Genomic DNA, 26,184 nt, shown 5'->3' on the forward strand with positions numbered 1-26,184 from the left:
ACTGAGGCGCGAATAGTAGGAAAACGCGAAGCAGCAAAGATACACAAAGGGAATCAAGGGATTGAAGCAGCAGATACACAAAGGGGACTGAAGCGCGGTGTCTGAAGTCTCCTAGGGCCACCTCCTTGCGTTGCCGGAACTGCGATAAAGACGGGCGTAAAATGGATACAGCGCGCACGGGAATGAACACGGAAGGGCCACTGAGTTGCTGGTGCAGCACGGAGCAGGACGGCTACACGAACGATGGCCGTGTTTTCCCGTGATTGAAATTTTTTTTCCGCACATGTGGAGGTACGTTGACACCACATCGCGCTGCCGCTGTCGTCATGATTTTAGCAATGTTGGTATAGGCTGGCAAAATTAGCAAAACTTACTCAGACTAGCTCAGAGCATACAGTTGAATTTCTTTGTACCAAAGTGTTTGGGGCCTCCAAAATCATTCTTTATACAGGTCACTTCGCTGTAATTGTTGCGCACTGCGCCACTCACAATAGAATGGGCACCTACTTATTCCTTGGTTATACAGGTCATTTCGTCAAAAAGGCGTTCGTCGAAGGGGCATTCGAATGCATATTTTTTGCAAAATCCTCACTCGCACTAAGATAACAAATTTCTACTAAGAGGGGCTCAGTTGTACTACAGCTCATCATATTGTACGCAGCCGGTTCGCGGGAGCCGAGACTCACCAAAACTCTACTCATCTAGGCTCACTCGGACTCAGGGTAGTTTTTAGTCGGAGTGAGTCGACTCATGAGTGAGTTTGACGACCTACGCATGGTGCAGGTTTGCGCTGTTTAATCGCGGAAATAAAACTCTAAATCCCGCGCATTGTTCCCCGGCAAAGATTTCAAATATCGTAGAGCGCTGTAATCTTCTGGGAAACGCCAAATGTACATTGAAGCATGACGCCCAACTAAAAACACATTTCCGCCGCCTTTACGTGCCGTTATTGCCGCGTGCCGAGATGGGGACTGTTTTGATATTAGTGGCCCCAGTGTTAGTGTTACTAAAATCCATAGTAATGAACTCGTTGGGTTTTTTTTCTCACTCCAACGACACCGCCATCGTCGTCGTTGCGTATTATGGCGTGTGACTTTTAATGTTGGTTTGGTAATAGAAGCAAGCGAATCCATGACGACCGGATTGGGAGCTTCAACAGGAACGGTGATTCGTGGACCCCTGAAAAAAAAAATATTCGGCCGTGGTACACAACATAGCCGAGTTCGGAAGTACAGGTGTCTCTACCTAGTTATGTCCTCATTTAAGCCTATTGGTGCGTTGCCGACTGAAGAAGTAAATATTGCGAAGAATGGCTTTTCTCGGGAACACCCTGTATGCTTCAGCCAGTTTGTGTTCAACCGGTACTCTTTATTATTATTTTTATTTCAGTTCCCGTTGAGTTCGGCTTCGGACACGTTCTTAGAATATCGGTTCGGGTTCAGGTCAGGCTAAAATTCCGGTTCTCGTTTGGTTTTTGGTTCGGGTTGGGGTTCGATTCGACATCTTGGTTAAAATAAAGCAAAAGTTCAAGTGTGTGCATAACACCACTAACGATACGTGAGAGCTAACAATCCTTCCATAAATAATGCACGTAGCAGCGTATTTCCATAGTGAAATATATTCGAAATAAATGTAGGTGTCGCATATAAAAAAAGAATAATCCTATTTCCTCGTATCAAAAAGGTCAGTCGCTAACTCACGCAAGCACAAACATGAAGCCTGCACAAGACTACATCGATGAACAAGCATATATTGAAACAGGCACGGCGTTTCGCAGGAAGCATTGGCTCAGATCTAATACCGATGTCACCATTCAAACTCATGTAAAACGCAAACATTCTGTTATGAAATGAGTGCTGGTCTGACTCGAATGAAATTTGTTGCGTTGGATAGACAATGCAATGTTTTAGTGACTCAAGGAAACAAAACATTGATTTAGAGCTTGAATGTGCCTACCGAGTGTTCTCAATATTGCAAAGTAAGAACACTCTTCGATGAACTTTACAACTCTGTAACTTTCCACCAAAAACACAATTCGCAATATTGTTAGCTGAATCTGTTAGAGCATCTAAAGTGGACAAATTTGATATAATATTTGACAACTTACGTGCATTCCTTGCAATCTTTAAAAATATTTGCGAAGGACCCACTGACAAGTTACTGGTGTACTTTACAGTGATGTTCATTGCATTAGCTGCGTTCACTTTATCTGCCCCAATAGGAATAACTTACGGAGAAGTGATATATTTATTTATTACGGAGTTAGAGAGTTAAAACTTCTTACATGGTAGATAACCGATGATCATTAAGGGTTACGGACTGGATTCCAATGGAAGGGAAGCGTAGCAGGGGGCGGCAGAAAGTTAGGTGGGCGGAAGAGATTAAGAAGCTTGCTGGTACAACATGGCCACAATTATTACACGAGCGTGATAGTTGGAGAAGTATGGAAGAGGCCTTTGCACTGCAGTGGGCGTAACCAGGCTGATGATGATGATGATGATGACAATGATGACAATGATGATGATGATGATGATGGTGCCATGGTAGAAAGAAAGATGACGTAAAGAGAGACTACTTGCTGCAGTCACCTGAATATAACGCTTTAATCGAAAAGCTACAAATCTCATGAAAATCAGCCCTGCAGTCCTTGATAAAATGAATTCTCCTTTCGCTAGTATTTAGAGAGGTGCTAGTCAAGTACAGTTCATTTTAAAACGCAGACGTACTGAAACAATACGCAGCGCCACCAATACATGAGTTATTTTTCGGCAGTCAAAGCTAATTCATTGGTTGTCGATGAAATGTATGCGTACTTAACGGGATTGCAGTGAGGGACAAAACTCTTGAAAAGTTTGCCGCATAGGTAGTTCGTCATAAGTATAGAAACGGGAACGTGTAATTTTTTGTGTCGGTAACAATACTTTATTAAGACAGGAAACTGAGCGAGGTCGTAGGCGTTCATGCTGTAGTCTGCGGAGTGCTCATATTCGCAGAAGAACAAGGAAAGTACACTAGACGAGTGTTTGCTGCATGAACTTTCACTGCCCTTAATTAGGCTCAGAACGTTACAATGACTTCAATATTGTTACGTGTGGAAAGACACAGGCGAGAGATCCTATTTACACGCTATTTACACTGGAGCCAGGCAGCCAGGCTGACATTCGCTCGTGCCAAGGGCACCGACCAACTTCTTCGTCATTCTCACTTCGGCTCGTCTCTTGAGCATCACTCGATGATTTGATTGATTGATTGAGTAACTTTTATTTTACAGTCCTGCAGAACGCGTATTAGCACGTCGTGGGCCGCTCCCACGTCGGGACCGACAGACCTAGCCTGCCAGCCGCATCGTGAGCCTGCTGGACAGCCCAACGTTGCTCAGCCAGGAGTGGGTTGCGGAGCGCCGCCTCCCACCTAGCTGAGCTGAGGTCAGGACTTGCTATAGAGATACATGCCCAGAGCATGTGCGAAAGTGTTGATCTATCCCCGCAAGCTGGGCACGCGTCATCAGTGTAAATCTCCGGATATATCGCATGTAACGTGAACAGGTTGGGATAGGTTTCTGTCTGCAGCATTCTGAATATCAGTGCCTGAGGCCTAGTGAGCTTGGGGTGAGGAGGAGCGTATTGTCGCCGCGAGAGATAGAAGTGTTTAAGAAGTTCATTATAAGTGGCAGGCGCGTCCCTACCATGCGTAACTCTCTCTTCGGCCGTTACAGCGCCAGCGCGGTCAGTCAGTGCGCGCGCGGCAGCGTGGGCCGTCTCATTGTGGTTCGTGGGGACACCCGACATGTGCCCAACGTGGGCTGGGAACCAAGTAAGCAAGTGATATTGATTCTATCCGGACCTGCCTTACGAAGCAGCCCAAAAGGCTGTTCTGAGATCACACCACACTGAAATGCCCTAATGGCCGACCGTGAGCCACTGTAGATGACGTCGCTGGTGTCATCAAGCATCGCCAAGGCAATGGCCACCTGCTCGGCTATCGCCGGATCTCCGGTTCGTACAGATGCACAGTTCGTGAGCCGCTGTTTGGAATCCACCACTACTGCAGAAAAGGAGCACTCCTTCCGATATGCGGCCGCGTCAACAAAGCAGGCTCTACGCCCCTCTGTCTGGATCTGTTTGAGTATGGCTGAAGCTCTTGCTTTCCTTCTACCCTTGTTACATTCAGGGTGTACATTTCTTGGTATTGGCGATACGGAGATCAAATCTCGTATGTCCCGCGGTAACTGGCATTTTCTTGGTGCTTCTGCAGATGGTGGGTAGCCGAGCTCTTGTAATGTCCTCCTACCGGCGGTGGTCGTGGAGAGTCTGGCAAGTTGCGCTCTTTCCTGAGCCTCTGCAATCTCCTCCAGAGTGTTATGCACACCTAGCTGGAGGAGGCGATTGGTGTTGGTGAAGATCGGTATACCCAGGGCTCGCTTAGTTATTTTTCTGAGCAACGTGTTGAGTTTGTTCCTCTCTGCTCTTTGCCATCTGTGCATAGCCGCTACGTAGGCAAAGTGGCAAAGCACAAAGGCGTTGATCAACCGTAACAGATTGTCTTCTTTAAGGCCATGGTGGCGGTTAGCCACCCTTCGGATGAGACGTACTGCGTTGTCCGTCTTGGTCGTGAGCTTGATTATCGTTTGCGCGTTAGAGCCAGTAGATTCGACTACCATGCCAAGTATTCTTATTGCATCGACCCTAGGAACCTTGCCCGTGCGAAGACAAATGGTGCTGTCAGACAGTGGTCTCCAGCCCATGGGCTTACGACCTCTTCTTAAGGGGCGGTATAGTAAAAGCTCTGACTTCTTAGCCGAACAGTTTAATCCCGTGGGTCGAAGATAGCCCTCCGTGACCTCGATAGCCTCCTGTAACGCACTCTCAACCTGTCCGTCACTTCCTCCAACACACCAAATGGTAATGTCATCCGCATAGATGGTATGCCTGATGCCCTCGACTCGTGAGAGTGTTCTGGAAAGGCCGATCATGGTCAGGTTAAACAAAGTGGGCGAGATCACCGAGCCCTATGGAGTGCCCCTTGTTCCAAGCTCCACCTCTTCCGCGATCATGTCTCATACGCGGAGAGTCGCTCTTCTTCGGTGCAAAAATGACCTGACGTAATCATGGAATCTTACGCCCAGACCAAGCTCGGATATCGATTGCAGTATAAATTGATGGGCTATCTTATCGACAGCCTTCTCCAAATCTAATCCAAAGATGGCCCGAGTGTCCCGCGTGTCATTGTCGATTATCTGACTCTTGATGAGCTTCATGGCGTCCTGTGTGGACAGACCTGCCCTGAAGCCAATCATCGTATGGGGGTAGAGTTCCTTGTGTTCGATGAACCTCGTGAGCTTGTTGAGTATGACATGTTCCGCGACCTTGCCAACGCAGGATGTGAGCGATATTGGTCGTAAGTTGTCCAGGCTTGATGATTTGCCAGGTTTGGGGATCAGTACTGTAAGTGCCCGCTTCCATGCTTCCGGGACTTTGCCTTCCTTCCATGTCTTGTTGATGACTTCTGTCAGGTATTCTATCGAGTGATCGTCCAGGTTACGGAGGGTCCTATTTGTGATGCCGTCGGGACCAGGAGCAGATTTGCTATTAAGCTCATGCAGCGCCCTCCTAACCTATTCTGTGCTAATGTCTGCATCCAGCTCGGAGTTGGGTGGCCCAAGGTAGTCTGCGTAGGCGACCGATTTCCCTTGCCGGGGACCAACAGGGAGGTACTTCTCCATCAGGCTCTGTACGATTTCCTCCGTGGTCTTGGTTCGTGTGGCTGTATGCAGAAGCTTTGCCATCACATGCTGCTGGTTGGGCCTTGTGTTGGTGTCGTCCAGAAGATGCTTTAAAAGATTCCAGTTTCGACCATTCCGCATTTGACCATCAACTGAGTTGCACACCTCCCCATTGTTCCTTTGAGAGGGTGTGGCAGTACTCTTCTGTGGTTCTATTGAGTTCAGCAATCTTTTTGCGTAGTCTGCGATTTAGCCGTTGGCCCTTCCATCGATTAAGGAGTGACTGCTTAGCCTCCAGTAGATGGGCTAGGCGACTATCCATCTTTTCCACGGGAAGGTCCGTGCATATTTTGTGAGTGCTACACTTGATATCTTCCCTGATCTGCTCCATCCACTGTTCAAGGCTCAGTCTGATGGTTGAAGGTTGGCGCTCATTCCTTATCTTGCGGAACATGTCCCAATCCGTGAAGAAGAACTCCTTCGGCCTCTTAGGTGTTGTTGGAAAGTGTGTAGCAAGGATATAATGATCGCTGCCAATATCAACAGCAGTGTTAGTCCATTGCGCTTTTGACAAATTCTTGACGAACGTTAAATCCGGAGTCGAGTCCCTGCACGAAGATGTTCCCATTCTGGTCGGAAAAGACTTATCAGTGACGAGCGTAAAGTCCAAGTCTGTAGCATTCTGCCATAACTCCTTTCCCTTGACATAAACCTATGACGAGAGCAAAGAATGGCCGTAATAATAGGTAATAGAAGGAGTGTGACTGCCACTCGCAATTGTAGTACCTCGTTCCTCTCCAAATGGGCCACGCTTATAAAGAGAAGACTGTAGGAGCTTTGTGACACCCTGCACTCTGTAGTGCCCAAACATTCCTTTGCCCCATAGAAGAAAATGAGAACAACCTGGTGTCGTTTTCTGTAGGTATGAACAGTACATTTCCACCAACAATGAAACGGTACTTGAGTAAAATGCAAAATTTCTACAACGTACTTGTTTGCAGTTAGTTTTGCTGAACAATGAAAACTCGTCCCAGCGCTCCGAAAACGCTGCTGGAGCTATGGGTTGATCTTGCTTCGGTTGAATCAGAATTTTTAGGTACCGAACTAACCGTAGCAAAAACTGATACACTGTGCGTTGCCGGCTTAAATCAACTAATTGAATATCCATCATCCATTACGTTTCAATACGCTCAGTAGTTTCTGCGTGACAGCGCGATGATCGCGTTGGCACTGTTGCATAATGTTGACCGAACTCCAGCGCTACATTATTATTCCCTTGAATCTTCATAGTGGCGATGAAAAAGCTCCTCCGCAATTTGCGTAAATATGAAACTGATGTACACCAACGAATACAGCGCCTCTTCTCCGATGCGCGTATATGCTGAAATCAGAACAACGGAGAGATACCTGGTCAGCGAGACCTGCGCGGAGTCGCGTTTACTAAGTTTATGATTATATTGCGCTTAGGGTTGCACTGACGAACGTAAGGGGCAGGATGCGGACCTACGCAGCGCGAACTGCCAACTGTTTAATAGTGTTAAAGAACTATTATCACAGGTCCTCACCTTGTCATATCCTTTTATATCTCCCCTCCGCCTCCCCCGTCCCCGCGCCACATCTACTTGTATACAAGCGCGTTCTTTAAGTGTTAAACAGTTGGTAGTTTGCGCTACGTACGTCTGCGTCCCGTCCCTTACGTTCGTCAGTGTAACACTACGCGCATTATGATCATGAACGTCCACCAACTAGCCTCGTTCATTGCTTTACTAAAAATTTACTAAGTTTATTATCTGACATCCACTGAGAGACAGAAATTCCGTGTCACTTTCTTAGCGCGTCACAAGCATAGCTAAGCGAAAATTAAAATGCGTATTGTATCTTGACACAACCCGTTCATTCGCAACGCATATTTTGTTCTTTATGCCCTGTCTTGTGTTGGTTATAATCTTCAAGTACTGGCTCTAATTACATGCTTGTGAAGAGGTTTACAATTTTTGCATAATGTGCATTCTTCGTATGCTTTTGGCACCCTTTCTCAATGTCCTTCGTTCTGTTGATTTCAGCTAGCCCTATATAAATTTTTACTTACAGGCAAAAGGTGAAATGCATAATAATTTTAGAGCTGTTATGACGCAGCACGATTAGGAGCTTCATGAAAAAGAAACACTATTTACAGCTGTCTGCTATTCATATGTCGTTGACGTTTATGCGTATGGCTAGTGTGTTACAGCTGGCAGAACATTCAAATAGCCTTTGTCATGTTTGACTACATCATAAAAAATTATTTTGCATATTGCAACATTCGGAATGTGTACGTCATGAAAGACTCTAATCGCCTAAGATTTTAACATTTTTTAGCCCTATACACGTGCCAGCGTCTTGAGAAGGAGCGGGCTTTGTTAAGTGAGTCTTGAATTATGCATCGAATTGCGCAATGCCTATTCAACCATTTAAATGATATCAAATTAAATTATTACACTCAGAGATTTTCGTTTTGCGATATCGGTCCGTTGACTTACACCATCAAAATGTATACGTTCCGACCACATCTATCCCTTAATTGAGCAACCAAGCTGCTAATAGCGAGAAAGGCATCCCCCGCACTAGCATGTGAAAGTGTCAACATCACTGCGTGCTCGGACACTCTACAGCGGCTTCACAATTGCGGCGTGCATAGGAAGACAGCAATGAGAAAGTTGCACTGCGTGAGATCATTATTAAGGGAGACATGTACCAGAAGAATGACCTAATGAAGGTCACTGCTTGAGGGAGAGGTGCGATAAGTAACCAAAAGGAGGAGCTCGTGAGGCTTAGCGCATTTCATCATACACGGAAGGCGCATAGGAAGGCGGCGCTGAACCCGCAGTAGGATGTGGGCAGAACTCAATATCTGACGCTTTGTTCTACGCTGGTGCTTGTCAAAGCAAGCGCCTTACTGGGGTGTGAAAGAGCTGGCCCAGTTCCCTTTCTTTAATCTGAGAATAGGTCATCCGCAGGCGATTAAACGCCTGGCTGCCGTGCTTTTCCGCCATGTCCAGTTTTCAGTAACGCCACAGAGCTGTGTTCGCACTTTCCAGCACAATAAGGAAGGGAGCTGCAAATTTGTAAATAATGCGAACGAAACCAAATATATCATCAAGACATGTTGTGGCTTCACATTAAAGTTTTTGATTTGTTGTCCCTCCATTGTCATTGTCTTTTTTCTTAATGTTCCCAATAGTACTTTAGTTAGATTATTTATAAACTATGAGCAAATATGCAAGTCATACAGATTTGTAAATGCATTTCAGTAAGTTCGCTGTTTCTTGATGAGATTTCGAGATACTTTTTCGAACATACTTTGGACTGTTCTCACTCCCTTGGAAGAGCCAAACGAATGTGGCGGTGTGAGCTTCGGGGTCAATCTCAGTTCGGTTAGCGGCCACGCATTCGAAGATGGTGTCGTTGTCCGAGTCAGAAATGGCGACGGTGTACGGGAAGTTCTCGAACACCTGCAAGAAGAAAGCTTCCAGCTTCAGACAACAAGAACTCGGTATATGAACTTTACTTCTCGCTGGTTACCGAGATGAACAGAGAGATAAAATTTCTTTCAAGGAATGTCGAGAGGCGAGCGTGCGATAGCGTGCGCTAGCTACTCCGCTTAGGGGGATGGGGAACGGGAGTGTGAAGATGTGATGAGGGACGGTGATGGCCTAGAAGAGGGATGCACGATAGTGAAGACCGGTTCAGCATTCTTGTGATTATGAGGCAATTGTAAAAATGTCTTTCGAAATATCATCGGGGTTCCAAAGCTTGGCTGGGGAAACTAATTAAACCAGAATTGCACAAAAACGTGCAAAGAACCTGGTGTGGGAGTTTCTCCTGCATAAGTAGCACATGTGGCAAGAAAAGTATTTACATATGTTTACACTATGCAAAGAGATGCGATAAGCGGCTCCATTACCGCTAGGACACGCGAGCCGCTTTTAGCGGCCGGAGTCTTAAGACCGCTGACCCTCACTGATTCTAGCTGGCGCTTCAGAATTTTCTGGATTCTTTCCTTGCCATTATTTTCAGCTCCTTATTGGCCTATAACGTCACCGGCTTGACAAGTTCTACCATGCAGTTATTGACGTTTCTTGATTAAACGGTAAAGTAAACTGTGCCTGCATTTTTGCTGCTCTTTAACGCTCTGTGCGGAAGGGACCGCTGAACCCCCGTCGAAAAGGCTCAAAGGAGGAAACGAAGTATTTGTACGCGAGCTGCAAAACAGGTAGCCCCTATACAAGATAACTGGAGGCAACGTGCAAAATAAAACACGAGGACTCTTCGTTTTTTTTTTGCGCTTTGCCTCAAGTTATGCAGTGGCAACTAGCCCACCAGTGTGTTCTTTTATACAACATGTTATAGACAAATGCGTCGCCTACGAGACAAAAAACAGCAGCCAAAGCCCTGAAGACGACTCATAAGCAAAAATAGAAATTACCTGCCGCACTAGACGTAGCGTATACTGGTTTTCTACAGTTCAAATTCCTATGAAGAACATGTACAAGGGAGAGCACAAAACACTGCAGTCTTGGACGTAGGCTTGCCAAGAAAGATCTCACTGCTTGCTGCTTTGCATATGAATCTGGCTAACCCTCTTCCACAAAAAGCTAGCTTAGGACATGGTACTCCTAACGCTCTAAATATGCGATAACACACTTGGCGTGTTAGCAAGCTCATAGCATACTTAGAGGCTTGAATGAGAATTGGCTTTCAAACGCTGCCTGTGTTGCTTAATGCTCCCCACTTTCCTGCGGGATCGAAACCACCTTTTGCAGACATAGGCTGAACTCCTCGAAACAGTGTTGGCTAAAATGTCAAGTTCCTTGGTTCGAGCATCATGTCATTAGCCGCAATTTGTACTTGGAATACCATAGTATCCTCTTTTTTTATGTATGAAAACAGAAAATGTTGAATAAGGTAGAGTTGAAGTTGATGCAGTAATAAGTGTATCTTTCGCAGCTTGTAAAAGTTCGGCTGGCGTTGTCATATGACCTGTCCGCAATGCTGGAAGGATGCAGACATGGCAAAATTGGCTTGTTTCTTTTTTTACAGCGTAAGTGTACATGGTTTGGGCATTTCTGTTGTCTGCGAACAACCTGTGAACCAGCTCGTTGGCACCCCTCGGCGCAACCGTGTTAATGCGCTCGTGCCACCTCTCACGCGTTTGTCGTCGTCTTCTTCCACAGCTGGCTCCATTGCCGCTGATTTCTTAACGGGTATGAGCCACTCATTGGCAAGAGTGAGCTATCGTCGTTGTCGCAACCACCACCACCACCACCACCACCACCACCACCACCACCACCACCACCACCACCACCACCACCACCAGTTGCTTATTTACCACCACCACTAGAGTTGCTTACGGCCACGTTTCGTGGCATGCGCTGCATAATTATTTCATTGTAATGAATGAAACGTTTACATTATAATATTATTGAAGTTTCTTGAATAGGAGCAAATAATATGCACGTTTAGCAATTTAAATACGTGTTAAGATTTGCTTTGGAGTGCGCCATTGCGGTTTCTAAAGTTCAGTGCGACATGGCGCACGTAAACAGCTGTTCGCAGGTGGTTCAGCGCTGTGTGTTGTCTCATCTGCCTTCTATGACCGTTTCGTTCTGCCTGCCCTACAACAATCTACCAGATGACCTATTGTCAAGTTCATATAGCTACCCTCACCTCATATGCAGTATTTGGAATTCGGCTGCCACGAAGTCGTCATGTCAGCCCAACAAGATCCTCGCGCTACCCGTGTTCGCCGTCAGCTTCTGGAGAAATTATGGGTGTACATTGCTTGTGATTGCTGATATGCGGTGCCTGTTCCTATTCATATTCTTACGCCAAACGTAACAACAAGCACCAACCCGAAAGCCCGCGTGTGCATTTGAATGAAGCCGCAAATGAACTGAGTGATTACTGGACGTGGAGTGGAAATTGTGTTGTGAAATTCAGCCTTAGCGCTTGCATAGTTCGTCCATCGTTCTGCGTGCGCTGTGAATATATATATGGGAGTCCTCTCTAAATATTTCTAAAGGCGCAAAAGCCGACGCATCAAATGTTTTGAGCAGTTACCATCACTTTTCTAGAAACGTGTACATTGTAACATAGCATTCTAAAAGACACGCTTCTCGTCAACTTTTTTTGTCCTGTGTCTCGCGCTGGTAGTATACTCGGAACTTCTAACAAGAAGACCATATCAATACGCGATATCCATAATGCAGGATCGTAGGCCCACGGTAGGCGCTCTTGCCGTAGAATTTTTCAACTTTCTGCTCAGCCTCGCACGTCGCTCACAGTTAGCCTGTTTTGTGGAAATAAATATTATTATTATATTATTAATGTTAATAAATATTATAGTTTCTTCACTGTAATTTATAGCAATCATCCAGATTTCTTGAGCTAGTCATGCATTTAACCTATATCAGATCACAATTGTTACGACATGTTTACGGGAGTCATCTCAACCTAGTTTGCTCAGCCAGAGAAAGCACAAATGAAAGTCTCAGTGTTTATTGCAATTTGGTATTCCCAAACAGATTATTTTGGCAGATTTTTACGCCTGCTTGCAATTGCTGCAATTGAATGTTAAGAGGTGGAAAAACTGATTCCTTTCCTTGCCGCTGAAAGGCTGCTTCAATGTCGATAGCAAGCTATAATTATTCATTTCAAGAGTGTTAAGCAATGACTATATCTCTAAGCATATCAATGCCATATTGCCACAAATAGACAAGCTAACTCTTGGACTGCGAACTTACAACTACGTCCGAGACTTCCTCACGGGAAGAACCGCTCGCATGCGAGTGGGACAACTAGAGTCAGATCAAATCAACATCGGAAGCTCGGGCACCCGGCAGGGCTCGGTGATCTCGCCGATGCTCTTCATCGGTCGGGTAACCCCTGCTGGGGTTAAAAGACCGATTGCTTCAAATTGAAGGACTTCATCACACGCTATACGCGGATGATATTACGATCTAGACGACAACGGGCAGTGACGGAGCGATCGAGCAACCTTTACAGCAGGCCATCCACTGCATGTAAAACTACCTCATGGGCACGGGCCTTGCCTGCTCGGCCGAAAACTCAGAACTGCTGCTATATAGACCGGTGAGAAAGGGGCACACACCTAAAGGCTACAACCCCCTGGAAAAGTAGCATATCCAATTAATGGCATCGAACGGCCTGCCCATCCCGATGGTAGAGAAGATCCGGGTATTAGGAATGGTGATCGAACACAAGCGCTGCAATGACGGAGCACTTCGCAAGATAACGGCAAAGGCCACCAGCATGATGTAGCTCATTCCACGCATCACTAACAAACACGCGGGCATGCGCGAAGGTAGCGTCATACGACTCATACAAGCCTTCGTCATTTCTGAAATAAAGTGCACGGCAGCGTTTCACAACTGGACGGTAACGGAAAGAAATAAGCTCAACGCCCTCATACGCAAGGAGTACAAATGTGCGTTGGGACTGGCGCCCGGAGTCAGCACCACCAAGCTCTTAGAAGTAGGTATACACAGTACGCTCGAGGAACTCGTGGAAGCGCAACAAGTGTCCCAACTCGAGCGCCTTTCCAAGACCCGCCCGGGCAGACACGTGCTCGAAAAGCTCGGCATCACGTACCACACGCAGCACGGCATCAAAGTAGAAATTCCAAGAACCTTACGCGAGCAATTATACGTACCCCCATTGCCTCGCAAAATGCACCCCGAACACCACACGGGGACACGTAAAGCCAGAGCGCAACACATGAACCAAAGTTACTCCAACAACAAGGAGGCAGTCTGCACCGACGCAGCCCGTTATCGAGACAGGAAGAGGTTCGTGGCGGCAGTTACTAGCCACCGAGGCAACCGCTTCACGAGCGTCACCGTGAACACGGGACATGCCGAATCGGCAGAGGAAGCGGCCATAGCAGTGGCCCTCACACAAACCAAAGCGACATACGTGATCTGCGATTCGCAAACGGCAATTCGCAATTTCTCAAATGGGTGCATCTCGCAGGAGGCGTATCAGATACTCCAGCGAGAGCCCATACACCACGGAGAGGCCGACTTCGATACCCGAAGGCACTTGCTATGGACCCGGGCACACATTGGACAGAGTAACCCCAACGAAGTTGCTCATCGCGTGGCTCAAGGCCTCACTCAACGAGCATCATCGGAGGAAGAGCCCTCGCGGGGTACTGCAAACGTCTGAGCGTGGAAGGATCGTTTGACCATGTTCCACGACATCACGACACACTACCAGTTACAAAGACGCGTATACCCATTCCCTCACGCTAGGTTAGACAGGATGCCAGCAGTACACTTCATACAATTACAAACAGATTCTTAAAAAACCCCACACTCATGCACGCCATATATCCAGACATGTACACTACAAACAGATGCACATCGTGTGGCGAGGTTGCCACACTAAATCACATGTTATGGGAGTGTCTGGACCTAACAAACAAGTCAGGCAGTGCCGACACCTCCATCTCTTCCACCGCCAGCCTCCGGTCTCGCTCGAAGACCACACTGCTCTGCTCGAACCTGGCAGCACAACTCTGGGCCGTCCATCGGGCCGAGGAAGCTGCTTCGAGACAAGGTCTCGGAACCGCGTCCGCGGTGGGTGCCCAGACCCACTAAAAGGACGCCGGACTCAAATCTTATTGATTTGAAAATAAAGTTTACACACTCTCTCTCCCTCTCATTGACAGCCATGTAATGAAACTGTTCACTTTCATAAGTATCAGGATGCAAACATTCTGGAGTTTGTTCTGAGCATTTGTCTGCATCTTATAGTGTGCATGTTGGTATCAAGTTCTGGTGTTGCAATCCCAGTGGTCTATGCATATTTTTATATTTCAACAAACGAATTTATTGAACTTTGTTTTCAAATCTACAATGTGGGTAAGCCGTAATGACCACATTAATAAGCAAGAAAAAGCTGCATATTCAGTGCACGTGTTCGAATCTATGCGAAGTGAAGTTTTGGTCAAGGGGTCAATAAAATGCTGTTAAAGAAACTGCGATATATACAATTGGTCTTATTTTCAACAATCCAACATGTCACCTTTTGCAACGTTTGCTTATGCACCGCATAGGTCATAACCTTAATGTCGTGTAATGTTTATGCAATACACTGTTCACAAACTGTACCGAAATGCAAACGACAGTTAATGTAGATGCCCACTGCGAGACATCAACACAGTGATATTTCTTGAGCAAGGAATGGTGGGAGGTGTATGCAGACGAATGAATGACATGTGCTTATGTACGTGTTTTATACCTCGCAGGCTGCAAGGTTGGAGTACTAGGTGAGGGGGAATGAAAAGTAGTTACAAAAGGATAAAGGGCACAACATTAAAAAAAAACCAGCGAAAAAGCAGCACCAATACAATGCACCAACTAGACCAACGTGTTTTACTAGCACTGCAATATACAACACTTAACAAACAATAACAGAAAAAAAATTACTGCCTATGCACCCTGTACAGATGGTAAACCAGCGAAGCTGCAATGTGCTGCTCCGGTGTTTATCACTGGTTTAATTCCAACGGTTTATTCAAGTCTTTCTATATTATTGCTTATGTCTGTGTTTCTTAATGAGGTTACGCTCACGCTTGGCTTGGGTTTATCACACTGTTTATTTGGAATGCCACACATCGCGCTTCGCAAGATCACCATCATGGTAAGGGAAATGAGTGGTTGATTGTTTTAATGCAGTGGGTCCATCAAAGTCGTTCTGGAGTATGTTATGCATTTGTGCTTTGTAATGCGTTGATCATAGTAGTGCTGACTCAGTTATGCACTGTATTTACCAAGTGACACACTGGGGCTGCACATTTCCTTTAATTAAATACAGGGACACATTCTTATACCTATTGGCATGTCGGGGAGAGACTGCTGCATATGCTCTGCTGCGAGAGAGAAACGACCTCACTATCGGTGTAGTTAATGGCTCACTCCCCTTTTTCTGCGAGATAATTATGATATCATGATCTTCTCTTAACCCCGTCCCGCTCTGTGTCCCTTCCCTGCAATAATACGTTGATAAATATATATGTTTTAAATGCATAAGCATTTCTATGTCTACCCAACAAGAAATTGCTCCGTCCATCATGTAATACAAATGCCATGGCTCATACGCCTAAACTAGGGTTTTTGTGATAGGACCACGAGTGCTTCGCTTAGGCATATACAGCTTCACTGTAAAAATAATGAACTCTTTTCGGCTAGAGACTAAGGCGATCATGAGGTGTATTAACAAATAAAAGTTTATTGAACATGCCGAGTAAATGCTGGTCAACAAGCAATAAATCAAATTTGCACAGAAAGCAGAAGCAAAACATGATATGTGTCCATACCGATCACAACAGGAAACGCATCCATCTCTGAAAGTGTAACAAAGGCCATGCTGACACAAGATTCTCCCAGTGTCTTTAGATCTACAGCTTCAATAATTTCTCTAAGCAGCCGATCTCTATAGAATGCTAGCTTCTTCCTCTACAATGCACTCTCGACATCTGAGCGTGCATTGTAGAGGAAGAAGTTAGCATTCTGAGCAGATCGGCTGCCTAGCGAAATTATGGAAGTTGTAGATCTAAACATGTTGGGAGAATCTTGTCAGCATGGCCTCCGTTAGAAATGGATGCATTTCCTGTCAGGAAACACACATTAATATTTGCTTTTCCTTCTATGGTGTCTTTTGCAGCCAGGCTATTCTTTATTTTTCCTGACTGCAACAAGTCCCTTTTGTGGCCCTTATGATGCTTCTGTGTACCTTATAAAATCTTTTATTTGGCCAATGTAGCGAGAATGTATGGTGTGAATCAGTAAGAACAGGGTACGCTAACTTCTAATTAAAAGGTTCATTGTGAAAATGCAGTGATCTATAAAGGTTACCAGAAAGTAGTACGGCAATAAAACCTGATAAAAACTAGTACTTGATGAAACCAAACAATAAAAATAAGAAAGGGAGAAAGTACATATAGATATACAAGTCCAGAGAAAAAAAAAACATTGTGATCACCAAGTGTGCATGTGGCTACCTTCCAAGAAATTCGTTATTTTTTTTCAAGGGCGTGAAACTGGAAGAGTGTGCTTGCATAAGCAAGTTGTCAGTCAGTCTATTGAAATAAGAACAGTGTTTCTTGAAAGGTGCGGGCCTGCAGGATTGGCAATTGTAATGATTTTTTTCCTGCACTTGGAATTTTTCTGTATTTTGTTTCTGCAGCATTTTTATTTTTGTTTGCCTGCATCAAGCACCAATTTTTATCCAGCCATCAAAGACGTCTTTTTCTGGGGAAAACACAGGGAAGGCGGGAGATGGAAATTCTAGACGATGAGCAAAACGAGAACAAGGTGAAAGCAGGAGCCAACGTTACGACAAGGGGACCTTGTAGAAGACAAGTCCACTTGTCGAAACGTTGGCTCCTGCTTTCACTTTGTTCTCGTTTTGCTCGTCGTCTTTTTTTTCTGGTAATTTGTACAACTCGCCACATTTTTACAATGAACCTCAGTTGGAAGTTAGTCCTCATCCATTTCTAGTGTCACCCTGTTGATGCTGCTTAATGCTATGCACCCTTGCAACATTTGTGTGCGTGCGCGCGCGCGCGAACGCATGGATTTGGATGTGAAATCGGGCCCTTGGGCAGAAAAGTATCATTTTCCTGTGCAGCCTCATTAATTCATTAACTATAGTGCAACAGAAATACGATGGACAAGAACGAAGTGAACACACAGAGCGCTTCCTTCTTGTCCGTTGCCTATCTGTTGCACTTTAGTTAACAATGAATACACACCAACTCGTCTAGTTTTTAGTTATTGTGTCGGGCTTATAAGCCCGCTTGTGTCCTGGAATATTTGCATGTCTAGGTATCCTGTGATTTAATTTCTGGCCATGTGCTTGCAAGTCGCCTGTCAATCTCCTGATTTCCCTGACAATCTCGTGTGATGTGCAGGCCCAGACAGTTTCTGGTCAATCCATGCAGGTACGCAAGGTGTTGTGCAGGGTGTAATCCGCACCACAAATGCTGCTTTGATTGCCTTCAGTTAAGCTTTTCTAGGTGTAGGATGACCTGGAATTGTGCTTACTTAGATGGGGTTTAGTTTTATGTAGGGTCATCGTACTGTTACACCCCTATTGCCACATCAGTGTAGTATGTGTGCCTGATGTTTGCTTGCATCTTCATGATTAGCAACATCCTCTGTGTGTTTGGCAGTTGCACACAGTCTCCCGGCCTAATTGTTTGCTCCCATATTGCATGGTATGGGCCTGTTGTGTTTCAATTTCAGGATGTCTCTGAAAGGAGGGGTAGTCGTCTTTGCATCTCATATGCTAGCTGGCATAGTATCTTGTGACCAGGTTCTGAGTTCTTAGGCAAATAATTTGTGCTGCAGGCTGCAACTCTACTCTGTCTAGGTGCTTGTTTGTTTGCTCTTTCTCGTAGAGGTCTTCAAGCATGGTAAAGTTGGAAAGACCTGTTATTACCCGATGGCTGCACTCGATGAGTTTTTTCTGTGTGCTGCTGGTAAATCATACCGTACAATACCTTGGACACAAACACAGCATCTGAGATTTTTCGTAGTATCCACTCATCCACCCCCCATGATTAGATTTCAATATTATTATTTTCACCAGGTGTAGAATTTGCGTCCAGGCATGGCCTAATTGTTTCACCCACGTGCTGACTCTGCCGTCATGGTCTTACACTAGATGAGGATTTGTGGATGTTGACTTGTGGGCATGTTTCTCCAGCTATTGGGAGCATAATGTGCAATCTGGAGTACTTCTTGATTCTAGTCTTCTTTCCGACGTCGATGTAAGCTGACTTTCAGAAAGCGAGAGGCCGGTCTGGCCAAGAAAATCTGCAGTGTTGTCGAGGACTTGTTGCATCATTCTTGATTTCTGTATAAGATAGCTTTCCCATAGACTGTAGTACATCATAGGCTGCAGCATTTCTTGTAGTATGCCTGTGTTGTTGGTGTGGGTGGGCCAATTGTACCTCCAACTCTCAGATGAAATTTTTTGTCTTTTAAATAGTTACTGGTTAACTTAAGTGCTCCACCAGAAATTTTTTTGCTCATCGTTCTTCTTAGAGTAGCATGAGGTACTGATATTAAAAGCCTCTTCACTCTCTTCATTCTTTCACACAATGCCCTGCAATAAAGGTTCTGCTTCTTATGACCCACTCATATCTGTCAGAAGGGACAACTCTTCAAAAAGATTTTTCTTTGTGCTATGTGTGCGGCGTAGCATGAGCATTCATGTCTTGACATTTATACATCTGTAGAACCAGCTTCCTGACAGAGTACTTGCTATACCTGATTATACTTATTGGTGCAGTGCTGTTAATCAATATATATTGATGCACTGAAGGTTTAAACTCTTGAATTATCACGAAGGATGGTTGTTTTACAATCGTGCCCTTTCCTTTCCATTGGTGTTAGATTTTGCATAATCATGCCCCCCTATGCAATAGTATTTGGATGTTTAAGGGTTCCATAAAAGGTGAAGTAAATCTAACTGTAAGAGGTTTCTTTTACCTATGACTTGGATCGAAATGCGACTTCCATGGCTGGTAGATCAACCCCTCGCCTTGTGTTAGCAGCAGAAGGCTGTAGCCGCAGTGCTAGGTGACTAAATTGAAGAACAATATTTTTGTCTATACATTCTTTTCCCTTGCCTGTATGCAAGTAAAATTTGGAATAAGTTTGTCATTCCAAAACGCAGTTAGTGCTCCTTTATTGAGTAAACCACATATTGTGTGCAGAGATTTGTTCTAAAATCCTCGGGTGATATGTTCTTGCAAGTAGCATGGTATTTCATTTCATTTCATTTCATTTATTTTCACCTTAAAGGCCCGGAGGCATTACATAAGGGAGGGCTTTAATCCTTGTAACAATGTTAGAAGAAATGTACAGAACAGTAAGGAAACAACAATAAACAAATACAAGCCAGGAACAATTGTGAAAAAAAAAAGGAACATCGTGTTAGAGTAAGGGTCGGTGGGATCAGTAATTAAGCAGTGTGGTTATTTAACATTTCGCGGAACGTTTTACGGTCAGTACATGACACGATATCTTCTGGGAGATGGTTCCAATGGGTTATAGCGTCGGGAAAGAATGAAGTGTTCATGGCAGACGATCGGGTATTAATGTTTGCTATGGGACGACTGTGGCTTAAGCGAGAGGATGTACGTAATGGTGGATTTAACAGGGAATGCCTGGAGTGTGGATGATAATAAAAGGTGTGAAGCAAGCAGAGACGAGAGATGATCCGGCGGGAAGCAAGTGATGGTAGTTTAAGTGTACGTTTTAGTGAGGTTATGCTGGTATCACGAGAGTAATTGGAAGTTATAAACCGAGTAGCGCGATTTTGTATTGCTTCTATGTCATAGGTTAGATATGATTGGGAAGGGTGCCAGATAGATGACGCATATTCTAACTGAGGACGTACGAATGTTAGATATGCTAGCTTTTTTATTTCTGGTGATGCGGCTTTTCATTAATTATAAAGATAGTAATCACCGCGGATATCGTTACATGTGTTTGCACACTGATATGTGTGATCACAAACTTATTAGAAACATGTAAAGCATAAAAGTTTCTGCAGACTTGATCAGCTGTGAACGTGCAAGAACTTCTTGTACTTAAAAGATTCAAAGTTTCACAGGAAGGGATGCAACTGGCTGACTTCACTGCACAGTTTTGGTTTACTTTTCTTTAACAGCTTTATCCCCACAAGAACAGGCTGTTTGCCTAGTTTTCGCATTTTTGCACGAGTTTTACATGACGGTGCAGGAGGGTACGTTGTCATCGTGCAACTATAGCAAGCGAATAATTTACTTAATTTACTAGCTGTACAGTAGTTATCTTTCAGAGGAAATGTTAATACAGGTGCAGTAAGGATACATAGTTCGAAACATCATCATCAGCCTAGTTACGCCCACTGCAGGGCAAAGGCCTCTCCCATACTTCTCCAACTACCCCGGTCATGTACTAATTGTGGCCATGTTGTCCCTGGTAACGTCTTAATGTCATCCGCCCACCTGACTTTCTGCCGCCCCCTGCTACGCTTCCCTTCCCTTGGAATCCAGTCCGTAACCCTTAGTGACCATCGGTTATCTTCCCTCCTCATTACATGTCCGGCCCATGCCCATTTCTTTTCCTTGATTTTCTTGATTTGATTTCTTGATGTCATTTACCCGCGTTTGATGCCTCACCCAATCTGCTCTTTTCTTAGCCCTTAACGTTACACCCATCATTCTTCTTTCCGTAGCTCGTTGCATCGTCCTCAATTTCTGCAGAACCCTTTTCGTAAGCCTCCAGGTTTCTGCCGCATATGTGAGTACTGGTAACACACATCTGTTATACACTTTCCTTTTGAGGGATAGGGATAGTGGCAACCTGCTGTTCATGATTTGAGGACTACGGTGGCTGTGGAGCCGCTATAGATATCTTCCAGTATTTTTACATATGGCTCATCTACACCCTGATTCCGTAATGCCTCCATGACTGCTGAGGTTTCGACTGAATCAAACGCTTTCTCGTAGTCAATGAAAGCTATATATAAGGGCTCGTTATATTCTGCACATTTCTCTATCACTTGATTGATAGTGTGAATATGGTCTATTGTTGAGTAGCCTTTACGGAATCCTGCCTGGTCCTTTGGTTGACAGAAGTCTAAGGTGTTCCTGATTCTATTTGCGATTACCTTAGTAAATACTTTGTAGGCAACGGACAGTAAGCTGATCGGTCTATAATTTTTCAAGTCTTTGGCGTCTCCTTTCTTATGGATTAGGATTATGTTAGCGTTCTTCGAAGATTCCGGTACGCTCGAGGTTATGAGGCATTGCGTATACAGGGTGGCCAGTTTCTCTTGAACAATCTGACCCCCATCCTTCAACAAATCTGCTGTTAGCTGATCCTACTCAGCTGCCTTCCCCCTTTGCATTGCTCCTAAGGCTTTCTTTACTTCTGGCGTTACCTGTGGGATTTCGAATTCCTCTAGGCTATTCTCTCTTCTACTATCGTCGTGGGTGTCACTGGTACTGTATAAATCTCTATAGAACTCCTCAGCCACTTGAACTATCTCATCCATATTAGTAACAATATTGCCGGCTTTGTCTCTTAACGCGCACATCTGATTCTTGCCTATTCCTAGTTTCTTCTTCACTGTTTTTAGGCTTCCTTCGTTCCTGAGAGCCTGTTCAATTCTATCCATATTATAGTTCCTGATGTCCGCTGTCTTACGCTTGTTGATTAACTTAGAAAGTTCTGCCAGTTCTATTCTAGCTGTAGGGTTAGAGGCTTTCATACATTGGCGTTTCTTGATCAGATCTTTCGTCTCCTGCGATAGCTTACTGGTTTCCTGTCTAAAGGCGTTACCACCGACTTCTATTCCGCACTCCTTAATGGTGCCCATGAGATTGTCGACCATTGCTTCAACACTGAGGTCCTCTTCCTGAGTTAAAGCCGAATACCTGTTCTGTAGCTTGATCCGGAATTCCTCTAGTTTCCCTCTTACCGCTGACTCATTGATTGGCTTCTTGTGTATCAGTTTCTTCCGTTCCCTCCTCAAGTCTAGCCTAATTCGAGTTCTTACCATCCTATGGTCACTGCAGCGTACCTTGCCGAGCACGTCTACATCTTGTATGATGCCAGGGTTCGCGCAGAGTATGAACTTGATTTCATTTCTAGTCTCACAACATAGTCATTTTATTTCTAGTCCGCAACATAGTCAATGTTTATTGGTTTCTGTGCAAGAAAAAAATTCTCTAGAGAAGAGGTGCAACTTAAGTGCATCTAATTTTCGGAAACAAATTAACGACGCTGTTTATTCAAGCCACGGACTTGGCGCTATCGTAGAAAATTCATTACGATAGCCTACACTTTTGCTCTGTCAAATTTCATAAGTGAGGTAAGATAACCTTTCAAGATGCATCGGGAAATTCACGCTTGAAAACCGACAAGAAAATGCAACCGCACGGTACCGCATTCAACACAACGTTGAGACTTCGGGTGCTTTGCTGTCCTGTCATTTGACGTTGCTGAGGTTGAAATAATTCAAGGTGCTCCGTAAAAACCCTTTGGGACTTATCTCGTCCTGCAACAATAATCGTCATCTGCATTGCCGACGTTTCCTTTCTTTAACGCTGCGAGCCCGGTACTTCACAGTCACGAACGGCTTGCGCGTTATCAGTGTGACACAGCATTTTCGACAGGAAAGCAGCGAGCACCGAGTTGTTAGGAAAGGAAACGTAACCAAGGCAGATTACCATTATCGTTGTGGGACAGACGTACACCCCAAAGGGTGGAACCGTTGTAAGAGTGCGGCTACAATTTGTTTCTGATACGAAATATCGAATAATGTTACCTCGAAAGTGCGTTCTTATAAAAGGTTGTGCGAAATAGTAAATCGTTGGCGCGATTTCTATTTGGAAGTGGTCAGCGCCGACGCCGCAGCACTCGTCTATGCGCAGCGCCTCGCGTGACTGGCATGTTTACTTATCGCTACCAACGGCGTCGGGAAAACGATTCGCATTTTCACTTAAGAGGAACATAGATGTTCAGACATTGATTGTGCGTTTTATTGCGAGCTGCGGACGCATCGCATGAGTGGTCGGCCCCGGAAAAGACGGCCGGAAAAGGCCTATACCGTCTTCTAGCGATTGCAAGCTCGTCTGGCTTGCTCGTTCGCTTTCGTGGGCACCGAATGTATTGCAGTTTAAGCGCGACATAATTGTGTCCACGTTGTGCCGACCAACACAGGCGATTCGTTGTACGAGCTGTATGCGATCTAAATGCGATCTTGTCGCAAGCGCCACCGGCATCAAATTCGACGATCGAGCGAGCTGTGCGTGCCAGCTCGTAGCCTTCGGCGGCTGTCAATTGAATCGACGCTGCGAACGCGGCCTTGTGGAAACACGTCTACGATGTTCGCATAGACGTGTTTATAATGTGATTGTTTTTTTTTTTTCAAAACTGGAGGTCTGTGCAAACATGTTTGCTTTCAAATCTGTGCGAAGCTACGCACTATTCCGTGCGTCCATGCAGGAACGCCGGTTCTGGACGGAGCGACACGCCCCTCGCTCATTCATACCATGCGCCTTGATTCGTCGCATGCGGCAAGTTGGACATGACGCGCCGTACGACGCATCGCACGCAAAATCGCCTCATGTGTCTCGTGCTACAGAATGACGTCACATTTGAGCCACTGTAAGAGCTGTTGGCGAAGCAGTGCACGGTGGCTGCCATGGGCGTTTTTGTTGGGAAGTTGATGCAGTTGGCACAGAATCTCCTTTGGGCGGTGGTCGCCGACATCTTCAGCTAGCGATTTTGCTTGACGTGCGACTGTTCAGACGCAGTGCTTCATTTAATAGGTGCTGGTTTTGACGTGATCACAGAGCGAGGGCGGCGATGTTGTGGGGAATGAGAAGAGAAAGTCTGAGACTCTTTCCATTAGAGCTACTTGGAGAGGGTTTACAAACATTAGAACCACCAGGACCTTGCAGCTGGTGTGTGATAGCTGGATGTGAGCGTCCACTTGAAGCAACCAGGTCACCGGCCTCTATTCACGATATGAGGACAGGGTAGCGATGGTGGAGACACCGAATTGTGCAATGGCACGTTCAATACTGAAAGAAGCACCTGAGATTTCGTACTTGATGATGGACATCAGTACTCCCTCTATCCCTGCAGTCGCGTGACGTCCGGGTCACCAGCTCTGGAGCCCAACGTTACAACAAAAGATGCCAGTGAAAGGCGCGAGGCAACTGAGCTGTTTCTTTTTATTCCCTACTCGCTCTTGGTAACCGAAGTCGAATATGTGTCGGAAGCCTGTGTGGTCAGGACAATAGGTAGTAAAAAGAAAGGGACCAGGACAACACCCAGCAGGCAGTCAAGTACTTACTCTAAGTAACTGTGCCAGGCCGCCTCGTGCACCCCTCGATGGCAGCGTTGGCCGCTGACCGCTCAACGCATCTCACACTGGCCCCTGGACGACTATATGTACCGGCAGTGCCAATGAGACTGCATCTACGCATCAATTCGTTACAAGAAACTTCACCTACTCGAAGTGCTAACCATCGGCGCATTCAACCGATACGACCTTGAGGCGCTCTTGAGTGTTCCACCGTGGGAAGGTAGGCATCTGATGTTATTTCGGACTCTTTCGATGTAGTCGACAAAACCGGATCCATAGATATTCTCATGCCACGCGACACGCGCAAAAATGATGGTCGCTGCCTAATGTAGGGCCTTAAAAGCAGCAGGTTCAAATAAATTAGATTTCAATTCTGGGGCTATGCATTTCAAGACCAGGATCTCGTTATAACGCATGCCATAGTGGTGGAGGAAGGGCTCTGGAATAATTTTGACCACCTAGGAATCTTAAAGTGCACATAATGTGCAGTACACGGACGTGTTTGTATTTCGCTCCTTTGTCTGGCTGCCGTGCTTGGGATTTGATCCCGCGATTTCGTGGCTAACAGCGCAAAGCTTCAAACTGAAATTTACAATTAAATTTACGATGAGAGAGCAGTTTTCATGGCTGGAAAACCATATGGGCCTCTCTACTGCATTGGAGGGCTGTGTGATGGCCACATTGAGAATCCTAATCTTTTTACACATACCACTGCACTCTGAAATGCACTCGGGTCGCAAGAGGTTGAACACAAAGAAACGAGCAAAGAAATTATCAGAAATAATAAATGAGCACGATAAGAAGTTGAGCCTCAACGCTACCTGGAAACTGTCTGCGATGTCATGTTGTAGCTTTCTGGGGCCACCGGGTGTGCCGAGCTTTCCTAGGACAGCTGCCGAAAACCACAGTGCCGTGAATGCGAGAGACGCTATTCCCACCATCTTAACTCTCCGGGATTGTTCGACGCTCGAGTTGGTCTTGCGTTTACATCAGAGGGGCGTCCTGTTTGACCCAGCCGAAAACTGCGGAGTGGGCGTCAATTTTATCGTGTCAAAGGAAGGCGACGGAACACATTAGCTGTGGTCAATTGGAAATGTGCCATAGACAGGTGTCAAATAAAAGCGCTTTAGCCTTGCGGTCGCTCTACTAGGATGACATAGAGAGGCTCGACCAATTAGAGTTCCACCTGAAGTTGCACGACATGATTGCAGGGATACGGCAGGGCATCTCGAATCGAAATGGGCTGTCACATTCGTTGCAGCTCCCAATTACCTGCGAAGTTTCCTGTGTGCATGTCCTCTTTGATGAATGGGCTCACGTGTGTGCTCATAGGATTGTATCCACGCATGCACGTTTGTATTTGGAGAAGTAGCAGAGTATTATGGCATGTTGCAGAGTATTATGGTAACAAAAAAGTTGGCATCCCAGCCAACTTTTTTACACAACTGCCAACAACAAGGCTGAACGATATGCGGAAGTAGGAACCTAAGGGGAGCCTTTCGGTCGCAGAAGTCCCATGC

The 26,184-nt window shown here is 45.5% G+C and overlaps 1 long non-coding RNA gene across 3 annotated transcripts in view; it reads right to left on the reverse strand.

Annotated features, from left to right (window-relative positions):
* Positions 1–26,184, reverse strand: part of LOC135913233 (uncharacterized) — a 55,033-nt gene that overhangs the window by 6,789 nt on the left and 22,060 nt on the right. For all 3 annotated transcript variants that reach the window (XR_010567917.1, XR_011514809.1, XR_010567916.1), the window contains one exon: positions 9,062–9,213. This is a non-coding gene — a long non-coding RNA (uncharacterized lncRNA). The remainder of the gene's footprint in view (positions 1–9,061; positions 9,214–26,184) is intronic.

The sequence above is a fragment of the Dermacentor albipictus genome, chromosome 5 (assembly GCF_038994185.2).
Source record: "Dermacentor albipictus isolate Rhodes 1998 colony chromosome 5, USDA_Dalb.pri_finalv2, whole genome shotgun sequence".
NCBI lineage: Eukaryota > Metazoa > Arthropoda > Arachnida > Ixodida > Ixodidae > Dermacentor > Dermacentor albipictus.